This window comes from Podarcis erhardii (genome assembly GCF_964252035.2).
Source record: "Podarcis erhardii genome assembly, chromosome: 7".
In the NCBI taxonomy this organism is placed as follows: Eukaryota; Metazoa; Chordata; class Lepidosauria; order Squamata; family Lacertidae; genus Podarcis; species Podarcis erhardii.
In genome coordinates, this window is record NC_138511.1 from 1,305,929 (window position 1) to 1,327,776 (window position 21,848).

A 21,848-nucleotide genomic window follows, 5' to 3' on the forward strand; every position below is an offset into this window, starting at 1 on the left:
TATTGTACTAACCCTTCAAGACCCAAAGCATAGCGTAAAAGAAGCTCTACAAAAATTTGAAGAATTTGGCACTGTGTCAGGACTCAAGGTTAATAAGAACAAAACTAAGATGTTGGTTAAAAATTTAACTAAGGAAGAAACGGTAGATCTAGAGCAAAGGGTGGGAATAATGATGGCAAAAAAGGTAAAATACCTTGGGGTATGGATTACGGCTAATCCCGACTCGGCCCCCGATACACTGGCGAGATGTCTGGAAGCTGTGGCTGGATGGTTACGTGGGAGCCGGTTGAAGTTAAATCCTTCGAAGACAGAGGTCCTCTGGCTGGGGCGGGATGATATGGGATTGAGGGGGCAACTCCCATCTCTTGCGGGGGTGCAATTAGTGCCAGCACCGTCCGTTAAGAGTTTGGGTGTAATCTTCGATACCTCCCTCTCTATGGAGGCGCAGATTACAGCTATAACAAAGGCGGCATTTTTTCATCTCCGCCAAGCTAAGCAGTTGGCCCCTTATCTCTCTCGCCCTGACCTAGCCACTGTGATCCATGCGACGGTCACCTCCAGACTGGATTATTGTAACTCGCTCTACGTGGGGCTGCCCTTGAGACTGACCCAGAAACTCCAGCGGGTGCAGAATGCCTCGGCGAGACTCCTTATGGGGTCTTCGCTGCGAGATCACATTCAACCGGTACTATACCAGCTGCACTGGCTCCCGGTGGAGTACAGGATCAGGTTTAAGGTGCTGGTTTTAACCTTTAAAGCCCTATACGGCCTAGGACCCTCGTACCTACGGGACCGCCTCTCCTGGTATGCCCCACAGAGAAACCTACGGTCTGCAAATAATAACATCCTCAAGGTCCCAGGCCTCAGAGAGGTTAGGCTGGCCTCAACTAGAGCCAGGGCCTTCTCGGCTGCGGCTCCAATCTGGTGGAACGCTCTGTCACAAGAGACTAGGGCCCTGCGGGACCTGACATCCTTCCGCAGGGCCTGCAAGACAGAGTTGTTCCACCAGGCCTTTGGTCAGGGCGCAGCCTGACTCCCTCCTCTGGCAACCTGCTTAGAATCTTGCTTAATTAGTTGCCATTAATTTGATTTTAATTGATTTTTATAATGTAATATTTTTAGAATGTGTGAATATCTGATTGTTTGATTGTTGATTGTTGTTAGCCGCCCTGAGCCCGGCTTCGGCTGGGGAGGGCGGGATATAAATAAAATTTATTATTATCATTATTATTATTATTATTATTATTATTATTATTATTATTATGAGACCACCTGGAAAAACATTAAGAAAGATTTGGAAATTTGGGACAGAATGAGACTATCCTTCTTACGAAGGATAGCAGTTGTAAAAATGAACGTTCTACCCAGAATGCTGTTTTTATTTCAAACTATCCCGGTACTCAAAGGTCCAAAGCAATGCCAAGAATGGCAGAGAACCTTGGCGAGATACATCTGGCAGGGAAAAAGACCGCGAATTAAAATGAAAATATTAGTAGATAAAAAGGAAAGAGGGGGCTTTTCCCTACCGGACCTGAGTCTATATTATGAAGCGGCATGTTTATTGTGGTTAAAAGATTGGATAAGATTGGAAAACAGAGAATTACTAGATCTGGAGGGCTTCGACAACAGGTTCGGGTGGCACTCGTACCTGTGGTACGGAAAGGTGAAGGCACACAGGGGCTTCCTAAACCATATTTTTAGGGGTCCAATACTCCAGGTATGGGAGAGGAATAAAAATCTTTTGGAAAGGAAGACTCCTTGGTGGATTTCACCAATAGAGGTGTTGACTGTTAAGAAAACTAATATGGAAGAGAAGAATGCCACTTATGAAGAACTTATAACCAAATCAGAACAAGGTCTGAAACTTAGACCATACGAGCAGATAAAATCTTTTTTCACAAGTTGGCTACAATACCACCAGGTGAATGGTTTGTTAATTGAAGACAAAAAGAATTCAGGATTTGAAGATAAAAAATCTAGGTTTAGTGTGGAGGTAATAGAGGGAAAGAGTAAAACACTGTCTAGGATTTACGACATATTACTGAGTGGTACACTAAAGATGAGGAGGTGAAGGAGGCAATGACAAAGTGGGCGATAGACGTGGGTTATAACATTGATTTTGAAAGGTGGTTAGAATTATGGAATAATAACACAAAGTTTACGGCGTGTATGGCACTGAGGGAAAATATGTGGAAGATGATATATAGGTGGCATCTTACACCTGTGAAACTAGCTAAAATCTACAGGTTAAAGAACAAAAGATGCTGGAAATGTGGGGAAGCAGAAGGCGATTTTTACCACATGTGGTGGTTATGTAATAAAGTGAAAAAATTTTGGGAACTAATATATAATGAACTTAAAAAAATTCTTAAATATACTTTTCCCAAAAAACCTGAAGCCTTTCTGCTAGGAATGTTGGGTAAAGAGATTAAAAAAGAAGACAAGAATATATTCCTCTATGCCACCACAGCCGCAAGAACTATGCTGGCACAAAACTGGAAAATGGAAACCATACCTAGTATAAGTGATTGGCAGATTAAAATGGTGGAATACGCCGAACTTGCTAGATTAACGGGTAGAATACGAGACCAAGATGAGCAAAAATTTCATAAAAATTGGAGTAAATACTGGAAATATATTGAAAATAAATAGTAGAAGACACTGGTGGGCCTGGATTAACTCTAACAGAGAATGTCTAATATTTAAGATTAAGAGAAAATACGTGAATGTAGGATTATTTGATACTTACCAATAGGGTGGAGGGAAGTCCAGGACTAAATAAAGTCCAAAGGTGTTTTTTTTTTGTTTTTTTTTTGTTTTTTGTTTTTTTTTTTGATGATAAGAAATTTTTGTTTTTTGATCCTTTTTTTTTCTTTCCTCTTTTGTAAAAAAGAAAAAATTAACAATAATTTATTTATATGTATGTTTATACGTTCAGTGATATGATGATTTGTACAATGTATATTTATGTAGACATGTGTATTATTTAAAGCTCGAATAAAAAAGTATTAAAAAAAAAAATCTTTTGCAAGTTTTTCAGGCCGAGATTGTTGCAGTGAAACATTGTTGAGCTTTGTGGAAAATGTCTATTTCCCTAAGAACTTGCCAACACGAACCAAAATTGACCTACTGAATATCCCAGGAGCTTTGGCTGACAACTGATGTGGTAAAATGTGAAAAGCAAGTGATGTTTTTCTGTGAGTTTAGCTGGCAGCTTAATTTTCACTACTTCATAGAAATCAGGAGATCTACATTTGAAAACATAAAATAAAACAAACATATGTAGCAGTATTAAGGCCAAGTAGTGGAATTCCAACTTGATCAAGGAGGTGGAGAGGAGCCTGTGAACCTGCAGCCTTCTCCTGGCTTTTTAAGCACTATGCAGTCATGGTACCTACACTGTACCTTCATCAGCCACCTCTGAGGATTTCAGTGTCACTATTTTGTTCAAAAAAATCTTTGGTGGATCAGAAGAACAACTTTATTGGATCAATTTCACCACTCCTTTTGCAGAAATATTTGCTATTCAGGAAGACAGATTCATGCACCTTGTTCACCAACACAACCAGCTCCACCAAACTACTCAATATCCTTCACGAAGATTCTCCATCAAGCGGTTTCCAAGTGCCCCTGCCTGCCTTTGCGATGGCACTGAGGACTGCGGCGATGTGAGCGCCTGCAGTCGGGGGGGGGGCATTTGAGGCTGGGGTGAAGTTGGTGGCATTCGGGGAGGGCAGCTTCCCTCTCTCACTCCCCCTCCCCTTCGTTGTGGGCAGTGGGCAGGCCCAATCTGCAGCAGCAGGCAGTCTTCCTTCCCTCTGTTTCTCACAGAGCGAGGACAGGGGGACTGGAAGGGGAAGAAAGGGCGGAAGAGCTGCCACCGCCATTTTGGGTGAGGACCGGACAGAGGCACCACCAGAGGAGAGGCAGGCAGACCTGAAGGGGGTGGAGGGCAGAAGTGATGCCAGCACTGCCATGTTGGATGAGGATAGGGGGCAGTTTCTGGAAGTTCCTTGTGGCTCAAACAGTTTTCTCTGCAGATTTAAGACAGCTATTAGGTTTTAAGGCATCTTAGTTTCTATACTCCTGTGCATGGAAAACACTAAGTTGCAACACATGGACTAAGCTGCATCCTCATGTCTGTGGATGCAGATTCCAAATCACAGCCTGCTAGATTTGTAACCTCATTTTTTAACTTCAGCAGCTCTATTTCCTTCCTGTTCCATGGTATTTTTCTTCCTCATCTTCAACTGCATTTGTATTTGTTGATGCCTCTCCTTCCTTTTCCTTACTCTTAGCTAAAAGGGTATTGCAATTTCTCCCCCTCAAAAAGAAAACATAACTTTTCTGTTTCACTGTTACCTCCTCACTTCAAATACTTTTTACACAGGGTTTCTCTTTGTCGGCAACCATGACAAAACAGGGACGCACAAGAAGTTGTCACACTTCTTCACCAACTCAGTCCTGCAGTGCTGTAGTTGCTGCCACCACCTCTCCACTTATTCCTGCAGCCACAGATGGGAGGGAACCAGGTATGCAGGAAAACAATTACTTTTTAAAAGGTCTCCCAATCAATGCCTCGGCACTTCTCAATGCAAGTTGCACCTTTGGAGTGTAAAGGCACCATGTATTTTCTCTGAACTTCTCCCAGTCGCCAAAAGAGTGCGCTGGTCACTTACAACACCAACCCTAAACTCCCAGGAGCCCAAATGCCAACCATCTAGGCATGTGGGGGATCCTCAAACCCAGAGGTAGGCAACCACACACACTCCATGGTCCAATTGGGAATAAAAGGTAGGGAGAAAGAATACAAAACAAAAACAAAAAACCTGGGCACTGTAAACTCAATCTGCCCTAAACTCAACACTCACTGTTCCAGTTTACTCACATAAAATCAGAAAAGCTGGTCAGCTTTGTCATGGCTCCGTGGCTTGTTGGGAGAGGAATGGAGCTGCAAGAAAAAAGATTCCACCTAAACATTAGGAAGAACTTCCTAAGAGTAAGAGCTGTTCGACAGTGGAATTTGCTGCCAAGGAGTGTGGTGGAGTCTCCTTCTTTGGAGGTCTTTAAGCAGAGGCTTGACAACCATATGTCAGGAGTGCTCTAATGATGTTTCCTGCTTGGCAGGGGGTTGGACTCGATGGCCCTTGTGGTCTCTTCCAACTCTATGATTCTATGATTCTAAGCAGCTGAGCATTTTAAAGGCTCTTTTCCCACTCATGGGAGGGGAGAGCCTTGGTTCTTTCTCCTCGCCTTCCTCAGTTGTTGTTGTTTAGTCGTTTAGGGAAAAAGGTAAAAGGTAAAAGGCGGCTCTAGATGGATCCTCGGGAATTCATATGATTTTTTCATTCAAATTAAATAAACCCTCCATGATACTGTAGACTATGTCTTACTCTGTAGACAGCATCAAAAAAATCACGCATCCACTATTTCGTGGGGCCGCAGGGACGCAAAAACATGGTCATAAAACACGGATCCTCATGCACAAGACCAGCCCAAAGTCACCATCAGTTCAAACATCATGGCCAGGGGCACAGCATCCACCACAAAAATCACGGATCCACAGATTCCTGGCCATACCATGGCCCAAAAATGTGGTTTTGAAGCACGGATCCTCATGGATCCTCACGCTTTTTGCATTAGACAAACCCAAACTCACTGTCAAATCACACATCATGTCCAGCGGCGCAGCCTGCACCACGAAAATCACGGATCCAAAAACGTGGTTTCGAAGCACGGATCCTCATGGATCCTTATGTTTTCGCATTGGGCCAGCCCAAACTCACCGTCAAATCACACATCATGTCCAGGGATACAACTTGCACCACAAAAACCTAGGATCCACAGCTTCCTGGTCATAACACGGCACGAAAACATGGTTTTGAAGCACGGATCCTCATGGATCCTCACACTTTTCACATTGGGCCAACCTGTTGAATGGTTTCTTTAAATATAAAGGTTCATCATTGTTCCACCTGATGTGTATGTCTTTAAGGGGCCAGAGAAAGGGCCAGAGCAAAATAACGATACCCAGCTTTACAGCTGTGAAACATAGCAGGTGCTGCTGAGTTGTACTGATTAAGGTGTGTCAGCATTTGGGTGTAGTATATAAGGAGCAGCACCTAGCTCTCCCATTACCCTGGGGGTTGGGTTGGTGGTTGGGTCTGGTTTGTTGTTGATGTATTTAGTGTATAAGGAGTTTTTGTTTTTCTTATTAAAACCTTGTTTAAGTTATTTTTGAGTCCCTTTTTAATGCATGGTCTCCCCAGCAAGCTCTCTGCAGCGCTACCATACTGCAAATAGCCAACATCTTTCGTTATGGGCCCAGCTGCTGAGTGGATGACTGCATATTTTTGGACTCTGAGAAAGGTTTGAAAACTCCTTCTCCTGTTAGCGTAGTTCTGTGGGTCTGGAAGATTTCCAAAGGTTGACCGGGTTCCAGAAGCTGAGAAGGCTCTGGTCTTCCCACAGCTAACAGATGAGAACTATAGTTTATGGTCCTTTCGGGTGGAGGCGCTTTTGACCTCTAGAGAAGTATGGACCTATGTAACTGATGAACCTCCTGACCCTGTAACAAATGCTTGGTCGAAAGGAGATGTGAAAGCCAGGGCGATAATTAATTTGGCAGTCAGCGACCAGCAAGTAGTCTATATAAGGACTAAGAAAACTGCCAAAGAAATGTGGGACAGTCTTGCAGCAGTGCATGTTAGAAAAGAGTCAGCGTCTGCATTGACGTTTTTCAAGCAGTTGTACCAGACTAAGTTGCAGCCTGGTGGTGATTTGGCAGCACACTTGAGGCGTCTGGAGGCAATACGTGGCGAATTAATTCGAAGGGACATGGACATACCTGATATTCAGTATGTTTTTATCATTCTTTGTTCCCTTAACGAGGACTTTGATGGTATAGCTAGCCAGATATCTGCCGTTCCACCAGCGCAATTAACTGTGGAACGGGTAACGGCAAGATTAATGGGCGAGTTGGATAGAAGGGAGGCTTGTGCCATAAGCACTCCTATTTCCAGAAAGAATGAGGAACGCCATATGCAAACTTGTGTTGATACAACTGCATTTAAAGCTGCCAAGCGTTGTTGGTTCTGCAATAAGCAAGGACATTTTGCAAAGGACTGCAGATCCAAAAGAAAGCAAAGTACTCCCAAGCCTGTTTCTGTTCGTCAGTCACGGTTGTCAGCCCAGCAGTCGACATCGTACCGTAAAGACAGAAACGAGCTGCGAGCTTTTCACGCTCAGACTGCAGATCATAAAAGAATTAAAGGTGCCAAGTGGAAGTCTTTTATTGTGGACTCAGGAGCATCTCAGCATATTTGCAACGATTGAAGCTTGTTTATTTCTTTCGAAGAGGAAATTGGTAATGTACATTTAGCCAATTCACAAGTCTTGCAGTCACTTGGCAGGGGTACTGTTAAACTTAACTCTTTAAACATTACAATAGCAAACTGCATATACTTTTTTTAAATAATATTTATTAATGGTTTTTTTTTTAATTACAACAAAAAAAAATATCACATTTTATAACATATTTTCTTATCCTCTTTGGACTTCCTCACATCTCCCGCTCCTACGTTCCAAAATATAAAAAATTAATCCAGCAATTTATCACCTTATCCCCACCTTACAATCTAAATTTCCAATATTATATCTTGAATTTTAGATATATTCATTTCACTTTTTAAAACGTTTACTTTAGCCTAATCATTATCTAAAAATTGATTTTTTCCTAAATTTAACTTGTCTTCATAATTCACTTTATCTAATTCAATGGTGCCAAATTGTTTGTGATCAAGCATCCTCCTTAACACTCATACAATTTACAATATTTTTGCATATAGTCCTTAAATTTCTTCCAATCTTCTTCCACCGTCTCCTCTCCCAGGTCTCGGATTCTGCCAGTCATCTCGGCCAGTTCCATATAGTCTATCAGTTGCATCTGCCATTCTTCCAGTGTGGGTAGATCTTGGGTTTTCCAATGCTTAGCAACGAGTATCCTTGCTGCTGTTGTTGCATACATGAAAAATGTTCGATCCTTCTTTAACACCTCTTGGCCAACAATACCCAAAAGGAAGGCCTCTGGTTTCTTAAGGAAGGTATACTTAAATACCTTTTTCAGTTCATTATATATCATTTCCCAGAAAGCCTTCACCTTGGGGCAAGTCCACCAGAGGTGAAAGAACGTTCCTTCATTTTCCTTACATTTCCAACACTTATTATCAGACAAGTGGTATATTTTTGCAAGTTTGACTGGGGTCATGTACCATCTATATATCATTTTCATTACATTTTCTTTCAAAGCATTACATGCAGTGAAGTTCAGCCCAGTAGTCCATAACTTTTCCCAGTCCTCAAACATAATATTATACCCAATGTCCTGTGCCCACTTTATCATAGTCGATTTAACCATTTCATCTTGTGTGTTCCATTTTAACAGCAAGTTATACATTCTTGAGAGTACCTTAGTCTTAGGCTCTAACAGTTCCGTTTCTAGCTTCGATTTTTCCACCTGGAATCCTAACTTTTTATCAAGTTTAAAAACTTCTTTAATCTGAGCATAGTGTAACCAATCTCGCACTTTGTCTTTCATTTTCTCCTGACTCTGCAATTTCCAGTTAGCAAACTGCATATACTGCCCATCAGTGGACAATTTATTATCAGTAAGGTGTTTTGCTCGTCAAGGCATAAGTGTGCGTTTCGTAAATTCGTAAATTCAATGTGTGAGTTTTTTGAGGGGAACAAACGTCTATTGTATGCCCGGGACTCTGATGGTTTATATAGACTGTATTTTCGCACCTACTCCCAATCGCCTATAAATTGCAGAGCAGCACAGTCAAGCCAGGGGTTGAGGAATGTAAGGCCTCATTTCGGGTGTGTCCACGAGGCGCACAGAATTCTAGGACACCTGAATTTTGCTGATGTAATTAAGACGAAGAATATTGTTAATGGCCTCAACTTAAAACCATGTAAATTCTTTATGCAATGTCTATCTTGTTGCAAGAATAAGATTAAGGTTGCATGCAAGGGTAGGTGCTCAGATAGGAAAGTCACTGAGCCATTTGAGCGTGTACATTGTGACTTAGTTGGGCCACTCCCACCATCATTAGGAGGTTCAAAGTACTGGCTCACCCTCATAGACCAGTATAGTAGATATTGTTGGACTTATGCAATAGCTGAGAAGTCCCAAGCATTTGAGAAGTACAAAGTTTTTTGCAACTGGGTAAAAACGCACTTTAACAAACCAATTAAGAACCTGTTTTCTGACCGGGGTGGAGAATTTGTTTCTGAGGATTTTGAGAAATTCCTGGAAGCGCAGGGGACTACTCATGAGTTATCTTGCCCCCGAAGTCCCTGGCAAAATGGGCTTGTTGAAGTTGTGCAGCGTGACTTACAGGCAGGGGTTAAAACGTATCTGCACGATGCTAATCTGCCCAAAGACTTTTGGGCTGAAGCACTTAATGCGTTTTGTTATGTTAAAAATCGCAGTTATCATTCTGGTTTAGATGTCACCCCCTATGAGAAGCTGTTTAAAAAACGCCCTAATCTGAAATACCTACGCATTTGGGGTTCAGATGTAATTATGCATTATCCTGCTAAGCAAAAATTGGGTGAGCGTAGTGTTCAGGGAAAATTAATGGGCTACCAGCAGGGGGCGTACAGAATTTACATACCAGCAACTGGCAAATTTCATATTACCAGAAGCATGATACAAACTGTAAATTGGAATGGAGTTGCTGTTTTCCAAGATACTGACGGTATAGATAGTACTGAGGAAGAAGAGGAAGAAGCAGCAGCAGCAGGAAGTGGTGCTTCTGAATTAATGGAAAAAGACAAAAAGCCTGTTGAATCTGATAATTTGCTTGATGATTTAAAGTCACAGGCACCCGAGGGGAGGTTAGATTCTCTTGAGTTTTCTGACCGTGAGCTTAGCCTACAGGCACCTCTTCAGTCTGACAATGATGATTTACAACCTGAAACTAGTAGTTCACTTAGTCCCATTAAGTCTGAGGAGTCTGACTCTACACAATGTTTCTCTGCTCTTAAGAGAGTGGTAATGTACCTTAAACATACCAAACATTATAGGTTGCAGTTTACATCAAGTATTGACAAAGGTTTTGAAATTTTCTGCGATGCATCTCATGCAGTGGAACAAAATAATTGCAGGGGTGTGTCTGGTATGGTGTTTTGTTATAACGGTTGTCCATTTGAATGGAAGTCCCAGACACAAACCATTATTTGTCTCTCCACAACAGAGAGTGAATTATGTGCATGCGTTCAGGCCACTCGTGATGTAGAATGCTATCTGCAAGTATTCGCAGACCTACAGATACAAGTAACACTACCAGTAAAAGTTTACCTTGATTCCCAGAGCGGACTCGCTATCCTGTGTTCAGAGACCAATACGCAGCACACTAGAGTCTTGAGATTACGTTTGCAGTTTGTAAAGAAACTAATTGCTGATGAAATGATTGTATTTGAATATGTTCCAGGTAACAACCAAATTGCGGACATTTTTACAAAAGCACTTCCAAAGGTTACACATGAAAGACATGTACAAAGTATGCTTTATGTTTTTGTTCCACAATGATGAACCACAGGGGAAATGTTGAATGGTTTCTTTAAATGTAAAGGTTCATCATTGTTCCACCTGATGTGTATGTCTTTAAGGGGCCAGAGAAAGGGCCAGAGCAAAATAACGATACCCAGCTTTACAGCTGTGAAACATAGCAGGTGCTGCTGAGTTGTACTGATTAAGGTGTTGTCAGCATTTGGGTGTAGTATATAAGGAGCAGCACCTAGCTCTCCCATTACCCTGGGGGTTGGGTTGGTGGTTGGGTCTGGTTTGTTGTTGATGTATTTAGTGTATAAGGAGTTTTTGTTTTTCTTATTAAAACCTTGTTTAAGTTATTTTTGAGTCCCTTTTTAATGCATGGTCTCCCCAGCAAGCTCTCTGCAGTGCTACCATACTTCAAATAGCCAACACAACCCAATCGCACCGTTAAATTGCACATCATGTGCAGGGGCACAGCCTGCACCACGAAAATCACGGATCCATGGCTTCCTGGCCACTCCGTGGTCCAAAAACGTGGTTTTGAATCACGGATCCTCATGGATCCTCACGCTTTTCACATTGGGACAACCCAAACTCACAGTCAGATCACACGTCATAGCCAGGGGCACATCCTGCACCACAAAAAACTTGGCTCCACAGCTTCCTGGCAACACCGTGGCCCAAAAATGTGGTTTTAAAGCACGGATCCTCATGGATCCTCACACTTTTGCACTGGGCCACCCCTAAATCACTGTCAAATCACACTTCATGCCATGGGGCACAGCTTGCACCACAAAAAAACTTGGATCCATGGGTTCCTGGCCATACCGTGGCCCAAAAACGTGGTTTCGAAGCATGGATCCTCATGGATCCTCACGCATTTTCCATTGGGCCAACCCAAACTCACCGTCAAATCACACAGCCCGCACCACAAAAAACTAGGATCCACGGCTCCCTGGTCATACCATGGCCCAAAAACATGGTTTTGAAGCGCGGATCCTCATGGATCCTCATGTTTTTTGCATTGGGCCAACCCAAACTCACCGTCAAATCACACATCATGTCCAGGGGCACAACCTGCACCACAAAAAACTTGGATCCACGGCTTCCTGGCAACACCATTGTAATGGTTATAAGGGGTTGCTTGTGCGTACGTTACTGCCACTCCTGGCTAGGTAGCCTGGTTAAACTTGTTCTGGCTGGACAGCTCTTCACTTCGTGGCTGTTCAGTCGCTAGCAGAATCCGTCAGTGGGCGTTTCTTGAACTTCTTCCAGCAAAGAAGTTCTTTGACGCCAAGTCTATGCCTACTTTCCTTGCACGGAAGTCTTCTGCGCAGGGTGGGTGTGGGTAGTGGAGGACCCGTGCTCTCCTCGCTGGTCTCCAGCGAAGAGTCTTGGAGCCCCCTCGCCGATTCTCCCATCTGCCCTCATCTATCCCTGGTGTTATGCTGATTTCCTTCCACAGCCGATGAGCTCCCTCTCTCCCTGCTGGGCCCCTCTCCAGCATCACTTGAGAGCCTTGCCTCCACCTCTGGCTCCGATGTCAGTTCCCTGACAACCACGGACCAAAAATGTGGTTTTGAAACACGGATCCTCATGGATCATCACACTTTTTTGCATTGGGGAACCCCAAATTCACCCTTTATTCAAATATCTTGTACATAACCACAGATCTGACCACAAACATCATGGATCTACTGCTTCATGGCCCTGGCCAGATGCTACCCTGGATATATTGGCCAATTTTTAGGTGGGTGTGCTGGGATGGAGGAAATGGAGTCGGCTTAATCTCTATCCATTAAAGATGGGCGCCCAATGGCTGGGCCAGAATGATTTCAGTTCGGTTTGCCAGCTCCCAGCTCTTCATGGGGCGCAATAGTCACCTGTAGCTGCCATCAGGAGTCCCTTTGTATCCTGGATGCTTTTGTCTCTATGGAGGCATTGGTCACAAATGTAGCCAAACTGGAATTTTTGAATCTATGTCAGGTTAGGCAATCAGTACTGTACCTTTCCCTTTCCAACCTAGCCATGGTGATCCATGCAGTAGTCACCTGCAGACTAGACTACTTTAACTTGCTGTACACCTGAGCCGGAGAGTGCAGGGTATAAATGATATAGAGTGAGAGAGAGAGAGAGATGCAGGGCTACCCTTGAGACTGCTCCAGAAACTCCATATGGTCTAAAATGCAGATGCATGAGTTCTTACTTGGACTTTGTGGAGAGCCCACATTCAGTTGGTTGTTCATCAGCTGGATTGGCTCCAGGTGGAGTATCGAATCAGGTTCAATGTTTTGGTGCTAATCTTTAAAGCCCTAAACAGTCTGTGACCTTTCTTATCTGTGGGAATTATCTTCCAATACACCCCCCATGAGTGTGACGCTCATCTAACAGCAACCTACTGATGGTCCCTGGCCCAAAACATATCCAGCTGTCCTCAACCAGAGCCAGAGCCTTTTTGGTGTAACACTTTGTCTAATGAGACCAGGGCTCAGTGCACTCTATCTCAGTTCTCTCACTTGTTATGGTGAATGGGCTTGCACATTCCTATGACCCTTGTGAGTGAAGTGGTTGGGAATCTCCTACTCCCAGCAGGGTCACCCAAGGCGGTAAGGTCAAAGAAAATTAAATATGCTCAGAGTCCTGTAGTGATTTCATGCTCTTTATTGCGGCTTGTAAAACAGTGACTGAATTTCCCCCCAAACCTCAGGCTTTTATATACATTATTTACACAATGAGTCCCATCTGACTGGCTGATTCTGCTTCCCTCCTGGAGCCTGATTGGTCTTTTCCTGCAAGCCAATCAGTTCTTGCATTCTAGGATCCTACTTGCCTATTGTTCTAGGATCCAAGCTTAGTACATAACAGGGAAGGAGCTAGACAAAGAATGATCCAAGAAGTCCTCAGTGGCAGAACAGGCGGGTGATAACAAGCAGTGTGTTAAAACGGCTCTGAAGGCGGATGAAGGCTGATCTACACACATAAAACAAATTCACGTACAGGCATCTTCCAAAAACCCAACCCAGCCCCCCATGGCCATCACTAAATGGCCACGGGGGCAGGAATGTAAAGTCCCTAGTCATGAACTGACACATGGGCGGTGGATACAGATTCAGTCATTCTGACTCAAGGAATGAGGCAGTTGAGCAGCTCAGCAGCTGTATCCATGACTGAGCAGCCCTTTTTAGGATCCACTATGCTCACCCCGAAAAAGGGAAGGGGCTGTAAATGGCTGTAAATGGCTTGGATTCCAGACCTTTTACATTTTGGTCACCCTCCTCTGGACATGCTCCAACTTGACAATATCCTTCTTCAACTGGACACAGTATTTCAGGTGTGGTCTGACCAACCAGAATAGTGTGGTGGCATTCCTTCACTTGATCTATTGATGCAGCCCAGAATTGCATTGGTGTTCTTAGCTGCCACATCACACTGTTGACTCATATTCAGCTTGTGGTTGACTAAGACTCCCAGATCCCTTTCACTGGTACTGTTGTCAAGCCAAGTGTCCCCCACCTGTGCATTTCATTTTTTCTATCCAGGTGTAGTACCTTACATTTCTCCTTATGGAACTCCATATTGTTGGTTTTGGCCCAGCTCTCTAGGCTATTCAGGTCATTTTGAATTCTGACCCTGTCCACTGGTGTATTAGCAACCCCTCCCAGTTTGCAGTCATTTGCAAATTTGATTAGCACGCCCTCTATTCCATCATCCAAATCATTTATAAAAATATTGAATAGCACCAGGCCCAGGACAGAACCTTGTGGAACCCCAATAGTCATTTTTTTCCAGGATGAAGGTGAGCCACTGATGAGCACTCTTTGGGTTCAGCCCGTCAACCAATTACAAATCCACCTTTGTCTAGCCCACATATTACTAGTTTTTTTTGCAATAATATCATAGGGGACCTTTTCAAAGGCCTTACTGAAGTCAAGGTAAGCTGGTACAAGGGAAAGCAGGACTGTAATTACCGTAAAAATTACTGATCACTTTGAATCAGCAGTCTCAACCTAACCCGCTATGTGGGGAGAGCCACGTGTTCCTTTGGAAGGCAAGTGGAATACAGTGTGATATACTGACAGCTGTTTTAAAAGATGTAACTGTAACTTAAAATCCAGTATCAGAAAAAAATAAAAATAGATGGTCCCTGTGTGGATAGTCATGTTTGCATGATGGGGTTGTAAAATCAGTCCTGAAAGTAGATTGATTGAGAATGACACACACATAGCTTTTGCTCTGCCATTAACAAGGTGAGCTGAAGCAAATTCTTGCCTCCCTTTGGGCTTAGCAATATTTCCTACAGCATTCTTATTGAAGGGCATTGGAGAGTTAGGTGAGGGGCACTTTTCTGTTTTTCCATCAAGCCCCCAGACAAAAATGCTACAGCACCAGCCCCAAACACTCAGTCTCACAACAAAAAATACTCAACAGGGTTAGGGCTGAGGGTAGGGGAAGTACAATCATGATCTTTCCAGTCCTCTAGAAGCTGACCCTTTTGGTCATTTTGGTCATGGAGCCAAATATCTGTTCCCAAGTTTAAAGAGTCTAAACAAGTAAAGAACAAGCTTGCCCTTTACATGCAAAAGCCCTGAAATTCAGCCCATTTGGCAACTAATCATGGGGCTGGGAGGAGGGAGGTAAGGACTAGTACCTTCTCTGCCCTCCACCTCCAACAGCTACACCTGAAAGTTTCATGATGGGTTTCAATTTGAGAAGCTGAATGTTTATAAAGGCACTTAGCCAATTTCTGCCACGGAAATTCTGAACAGAAACACTCTGCAGGTTCAGCCCCCAAAAGAAACTGCTCTATGGTCTCTGTGTTGGGAAATGGGAACAGATCTTGCTCATCACCAACCTTCCCTCCACAAATCAGTATCACTATGAGGCTGAACTGAACAGCTTGCTCCAGAGTTTTAAGAGATACGTTTGTGTGGTTAAGAGCGGTGGACTCTAATCTGGTGAGCTGGGTTCGCTTCCCCGCTCCTCCACATGCAGGCTGCTGGGTGACTTTGGGCCAGTCACACTTCTCTCTGAACTCTCTCAGCCCCACTCACCTCACAAGGTGTCTGTTGTGGGGGTGGAAGGGAAAGGAGATTTTTAGCCACTTTGAGACTCCTTCAAGTAGAGAAAAGCAGGATATAAAAACTAACTCCATAAATAAGAATTCCATGGAAAAGGACCATCCCTGCCATGATGATGAAAACTATGTTTGGATTTTGCTGTATTATACCAACCTGTGGAATATGACAGTTCGCAGTTTCAAAATCTATTTGGCCACAGTGGATTGACAGTCTGGACACACGAAAACCTCTGGAAGATCTTTTGAATCAATGCCTATGTGAAAGCAGTGGTACCAGTCCTTGCAGTTTCCTTCGCAGTAAACCATAGTAAGGTCACCACTGGGCCTCCTGCACCCTTCCTTCAAGAAACATAGTGACCAGAAGCCTTCAAACAAGGAAGGTAAAATATCTGAGCAATAGGTTAGTGTATCCTTCCATCCCTCTGGGCATGATCGAGACAGAGTAATGTCACTCTCGTTCAAGATTAGAATCATAGAATCATAGAATCATAGAGTTGGAAGAGACCACAAGGGCCATCGAGTCCAACCCCCTGCCATCAGAGCACTCCTGACATATGGTCCAACCCCCTGCCATCAGAGCACTCCTGACATATGGTTGTCAAGCCTCTGCTTAAAGACCTCCAGTCAAAGCAAATTCCACAAAGACAGTGGAATTTGCTGCCAAGAAGTGTGGTGGAGTCTCCTTCTTTGGAGGTCTTTAAGCAGAGGCTTGACAACCATATGTCAGGAGTGCTCTGATGGTGTTTCCTGCTTGGCAGGGGGTTGCACTCGATGGCCCTTGTGGTCTCTTCCAACTCTATGATTCTATGATTCTATTCTATGATTCCAAAGAAGGAGACTCCACCACACTCCTTGGCAGCAAATTCCACTGTCGAACAGCTCTTACTGTCAGGAAGTTCTTCCTAATGTTCAGGTGGAATCTTTTTTCTTGTAGTTTGGAACCATTGCTCCGTGTCCGCTTCTTCATTTTTTGTACACATCCTTTTTTAATCTTAACTCAGTTAAAAGTTCTTTAGATAGCCACCCTGGCTTCTTTAGGCACCTTCCATTTTTGCCATCTCATTGGTATTGCCTGAAGTTGTGCTTTTACTATCTCCCTCTTAACAAACTCCCAGCCATCATGAACTCCCTTTCCTTTTAGTATTACTGTCCATGGGATCTCACCCAGCACTTCCCTAAGTTTTATGAAGTCGGCTTTCTTAAAGTCAAGAAATTGAGATCTAGTATGCTTGACTGCTCCTTTCCGCTGTATAGTAAACTTCAGAAGAGCATGATCACTTGCGCCTAATGATCCTTCCACTTCTACCCCACTAACCAGGTCATCAACATTGGTTAGGACCAGATCTAAAATGGCTGTTCCTCTTGTTGCTTCTCCCACTTTCTTGACAACGAAGTTGTCTGCAAGGCCAGTGAGGAATCTGTTTGACCTTATGCTCTTGGCTGAGTTTGACATCCAGCAAATATCCGGGTAATTGAAGTCCCCCATTACTACTATCTCCCTTCCTTTTGCATGCTTGGCCATCTGTTCCAGGAAGGCATCATCTATGTCCTCCGTTTGGCTTGGGGATCTATAGTAAACTCCCACAATGAGGTCCCTGTTATTCTTCTCTCCCTTAATTTTGACCCAAATGCTCTCACTTTGGCTTTGAGGTTCTAAATCTTGGATCTCTTCACAGGTATACACATCCCTGACATATAACGCCACTCCTCCTCCTTTCTTGTCTGGTCTGTTTCTCTGAAATAGATTGTATCCCTCCATTATTACATTCCAGTCGTGGGACTTATCCCACCAGGTTTCAGTGATGCCTATTATGTCATATTTAGTTTGCTGTACCAAGAGCTCAAGCTCATCTTGTTTATTTCCCATGCTTTGCGCATTAGTGTACAGACATTGAAGTCCATTAATCATTCCCCCGTGTCTCTTATTTAAGGATTTTTTCCTCCCACCACTAGGTCTGCGTGCTGTTTGCTCCATTTGGTATATGACATTTGGATGATCATCTTCATCAATTGATAGACTCCTACCTTCAGGAGCACTGTCTCCCTCCCCCACATTAGTCAGTTTAAAGTCCTCCTGATGAGGTTTCTGAGATTTTTAGCAAAAACATTCCTCCCAACTGTTGTGAGGTGCAGCCCATCGCTTGCCAGAAGTCCATCTTCAAGAAACTGCAGTCCGTGATCTAAGAATCCAAACCGTTCCTGTTTACACCATTTGCGAAGCCAGCTGTTCACTTCCACTATTTTTCCCTCTCTCCCTGGGCCACGTCGTTCAACTGGGAGGACAGAGGAGATGACAATTTGTGCATTTAATTGCTTCAATTTCCTGCCCAGAGCCTCATAGTCTCTTTTGATCTTCTGGAGGCTATTGCTTGCAGTGTCATTGGTTCCCACATGAACCAAGAGGAAGGGGTATTTGTCAGTGGGTTTTATGATTCCTTGCAGTCGTTCAGTTACATCTTGGATCTTAGCCCCGGGGAGACAGCACACTTCCCGAGACATCTTGTCAGGCCCACAGATCACTGCTTCTGTTCCCCTCAGTAGGGAATCCCCTATCACCACTACACGCCTCCTCTTAGGTTGGGTCGGGTTTCTTCCGTGATCTGTTCGTTCCAAGGTTGCCTGCACCTTCCCTGAGGACTGACTTTGCTGCTCGTCTTCATATACCTGATCGACTGTAATGAGGGAGAGATCCTCAAATGGAGTCTGCTCTTCGTCTTCCATGCTAGGGGAGAGGACCTGAAAGTGATTGTGTAATTTTAAACAATCAGAGTGAACCCTGGGCCTCCTACTTCTTTTAGTCACGTTTCTCCATATATCTGGCTCCTGTGTTGGTGAACTAGCCTCCTTCTCAGGGGAGTCCCCTGTCTCCTCCTTGGTGGAGACGGTGTGCTCTGTTGCTTCCAAGAAGAGCTCCAGCTCTCTAATTCTTTGGAGCGTAGATACACGTTCCTCCAGTTGCTGGACTTTGTCTTTTAAGAGGGCAATCAATATGCAGTTGCTGCAGGTAAAGCTGCCTGCAACCTTTGTCAAGATGGCAAACATTGCACAGGAACCACAGGCGACTGCAGCTGTTCCCTCACTCTCCATCTTGAGAACGTGTCGTTGGGGGTGGCTACAGCGGTTCTCCATCATAAGAAGCGTGCAGACAGGGCAAATAACTCCCCCCCAAAAAAAACCCTAGGTCTCCCCCAACAAACGTTTGAGACTAGCTCCCCTAAATCTAAAAGATGGATCGAATCTAAAAGATGGAAGCAAAGCCTGGAGAGCAAGAGGGATCGGTGTGCACCAACCCCTCTTGTTCTCCAGGCTTCAGGCGGCTATCCGTAAGCCTTCGGAGCACAGCGGGAACTTGCGCTGTGCTCCAAAGGCTTCAGGCAGCTATCCCTGAAGCCTGGAGAGTGAGAGGGGTCGGTGTGCACCCTTTGCGCTTCGGAGGCTTCGTGTTGCTATCGCTGAAGCCAAGGAGCCTGCATTCGCTCCATAGGATGTACACACATTTCCCCTTAATTTTTCGAGGTTAAAAAGTGTGTCCTATAGAGCCAAAAATACGGTAGTCATATATTCTCCTATCGGCTCTAATAATAATATTGCAGTGGTGACATTAACAGTGCATTTTTGTGATTTTTGTAGTGCAACTCATGATTTTTGTGGTGCAGGCTCTGCCCCTGGCTATGATGTGTGATTTGACGGTCCGTTTGGGTTGGCCCAATGTGAAAAGTGCAAGGATCCATGAGGATCTGTGCTTCAAAACCACGTTTTGGGGCCGTGTTATGACCAGGAGGCTGTGGATCCTAGGTTTTTGTGGTGCAAGTTGTATCCCTGGACATGATGTGTGATTTGACGGTGAGTTCGGGCTGGCCCAATGCGAAAAGCGTAAGGATCCATGAGGATCCGTGTTTCGAAACCATGTTTTTGGGCCATGGTGTTGCCAGGAAGCCGTGGATTCGTGATTTTTGTGGTGGATGCTGTGCCCCTGGCCATGATGTGTGATTTGACGGTGAGTTTGGGTTGGCCCACTGGAAAATGCGTGAGGATCCATGAGTATCCATGCTTTGAAACCACGTTTTTGGGCTGTGGCGTTGCCAGATAACTGTGGATCCTAGTCTTTTGTGGTGCAGGCTGTGCCCCTGGACATGATGTGTGATTTGATGGTGAGTTTGGGGTGGCCCAATGCAAAAACATGAGGATCTGTGAGGATCCGTGATTCAAAACCACATTTTTGGGCCATGGAGTGGCCAGGAAGCCATGGATCCGTGATCTTCATGGTGCAGGCTGTGCCCCTGGACAAGATGTGTGATTTGACCGTAAGTTTGGGTTGGCCCAATGCAAAAAGCATGAGGATCCATGAGGATCCGTGCTTCAAAACCACATTTTTGGGCCATGGCGTTGCCAGATAACCATGGATCCGAGTTTTTTGTGGTGCAGGCTGTGCCCCTGGGCATGATGTGTGATTTGACAGTGAGTTTGGGTTGGCCCAATGTGAAAAGTGTGAGGATCCATGAGGATCCGTGATTCAAAACCACGTTTTTGGACCACGGTATGGCCAGGAAGCCGTGGATCCGTGATTTTTGTGGTGCAGGCTGTGCCCCTGGACATGATGTGTGATTTGACAGTGAGTTTGGGCTGATCTAGTGCAAAAAGCATGAGGATCCATGAGGATTTGTGGTTCAAAACCACGTTTTTGTGCCACGGTATGGCCAGGAAGCCGTGGATCCGTGATTTTTGTGGTGGATGCTGTGCCCCTGGCCATGATATGTGATTTGGCAGTGAGTTTGGGTTGGCCCAATGCAAAAAGCGTGAGGATCCATGAGGATCCATGCTTCAAAACCACGTTTTTGGGCCACGGTGTTGCCAGGAAGCCATGGATCTGAATTTTTTGTTGTGCAGGCTGTGCCCCTGAACATGATGTTTGATCTGATGATGACTTTGGGCTGATCTTGTGCAAAAATCATGAGGATCCATGAGGATCTATGCTTCAAAACCACGTTTTTGGGCCACGGTATGGCCAGGAAGCTGTGGACCCGTGATTTCTGTGGTGGATGCTGTGCATGGCCCCAGAGGGCCATGATGTGTAATTTGACAGTGAGTTTGGGTTGGCCCAATGCAAAAAGTGTGAGGATCCATGAGGATCCGTTCTTGAAAACCACGTTTTTGTGCCACGGTATGGCCAGGAAGCCGTGGATCCGAGTTTTTTGTGGTGGATGCTGTGCCCCTGGACATGATGTGTAATTTGACAGTGAGTTTGGGATGATCTAGTGCAAAAATCATTAGGATTCATGAGGATCCGTGTTTTTTAACCATATTTTTGCGCCATTGCGCCATCCAACAGTGGATGCGTGATTTTTTTGGTTCCTCCTACAGGCTAAGATGTGGTCTACAGTAGCATGGTGTTTTTATTTTTTTTCAATATAAAAATCATATGAATTCATGAGGATCCGTGCCTCGGATCCATGTTTTTGTGGTGCTGCAGCGCGGCAAAGTGTTGGATCCACGTTTTTTATAGTCCAGTTTGTAGGCGTGCCTTCTAGGTGTGATTTGACATTGCATTTGTTGGAATTATTCTTTAAAAAGTGGAGGATCCATGAGGATCCATGTAGATCCACCTTTTACGCAGACCCGTCGTTTAGTCATGTCCGACTCTTCGTGACCCCCTGGACCAGAGCACGCCAGGCACTTCTGTCTTCCACTGCCTCCCGCAGTCTCGGTTAAAATCATGCTGGTAGCTTCGCAAACATTATCCAACCATCTCGTCCTCTGTCATCCCCTTCTCCTTGTGCCCTCCATCTTTCCCAACATCAGGGTCTTTTCCAGGGAGTCTTCTCTTCTCATGAGGTGGCCAAAGTATTGGAGCTTCAGCTTCACGATCTGTCCTTCCAGTTAAGTACCCACTTTGCATATGAATAGGCTTGGCAGGAGATGGTGGGCAGCTCAGCCCCCTCCTTCACCATCTTTGCCAAAACAGAAGAATTGAGGAGGGGTCTTTCAGGAGAGCTTGAGAACAAGAGGGGTATGCCTGGCTGGGGGGTGGGCAGGAGACGCAGAGTTCCCCCTCCACGCTTGCCACGCAGGGTCTCTTGTTAAACGGACCTTTGGAAAGCCCTCAAGGGCTACTTCGCTGTACAGCCTCTGTGCGCGGAGGCTCCACTCTTATACCAATGGACAGAACCCTTCTCTGCCGGTTTTCTGAAACTCTCTCTGCTGCCATGGAGCCTG

The 21,848-nt window shown here is 44.6% G+C and overlaps 3 long non-coding RNA genes across 5 annotated transcripts in view; 2 read left to right on the forward strand and 1 right to left on the reverse strand.

The window, feature by feature from the left end:
* LOC309346403 overlaps window positions 1-21,848 on the forward strand; it is a 308,888-nt gene that overhangs the window by 204,775 nt on the left and 82,265 nt on the right. The gene's annotated exons all lie outside the window — the stretch shown is intronic.
* Window positions 1-21,848, forward strand: part of LOC309346406 — a 33,303-nt gene that overhangs the window by 10,554 nt on the left and 901 nt on the right. The window contains exon 3 of the long non-coding RNA XR_014158619.1: window positions 4,391-4,532. This is a non-coding gene — a long non-coding RNA (uncharacterized lncRNA). The remainder of the gene's footprint in view (window positions 1-4,390; window positions 4,533-21,848) is intronic.
* Window positions 1-21,848, reverse strand: part of LOC309346405 — a 32,021-nt gene that overhangs the window by 9,064 nt on the left and 1,109 nt on the right. The window contains exon 1 of one of the 3 annotated variants that reach the window (XR_014158618.1): window positions 4,889-4,947. The exons of the other annotated variants lie outside the window; for them this stretch is intronic. This is a non-coding gene — a long non-coding RNA (uncharacterized lncRNA). Of the gene's footprint in view, window positions 1-4,888; window positions 4,948-21,848 lie in introns of those variants that run through there. 3 annotated transcript variants of the gene reach the window in all.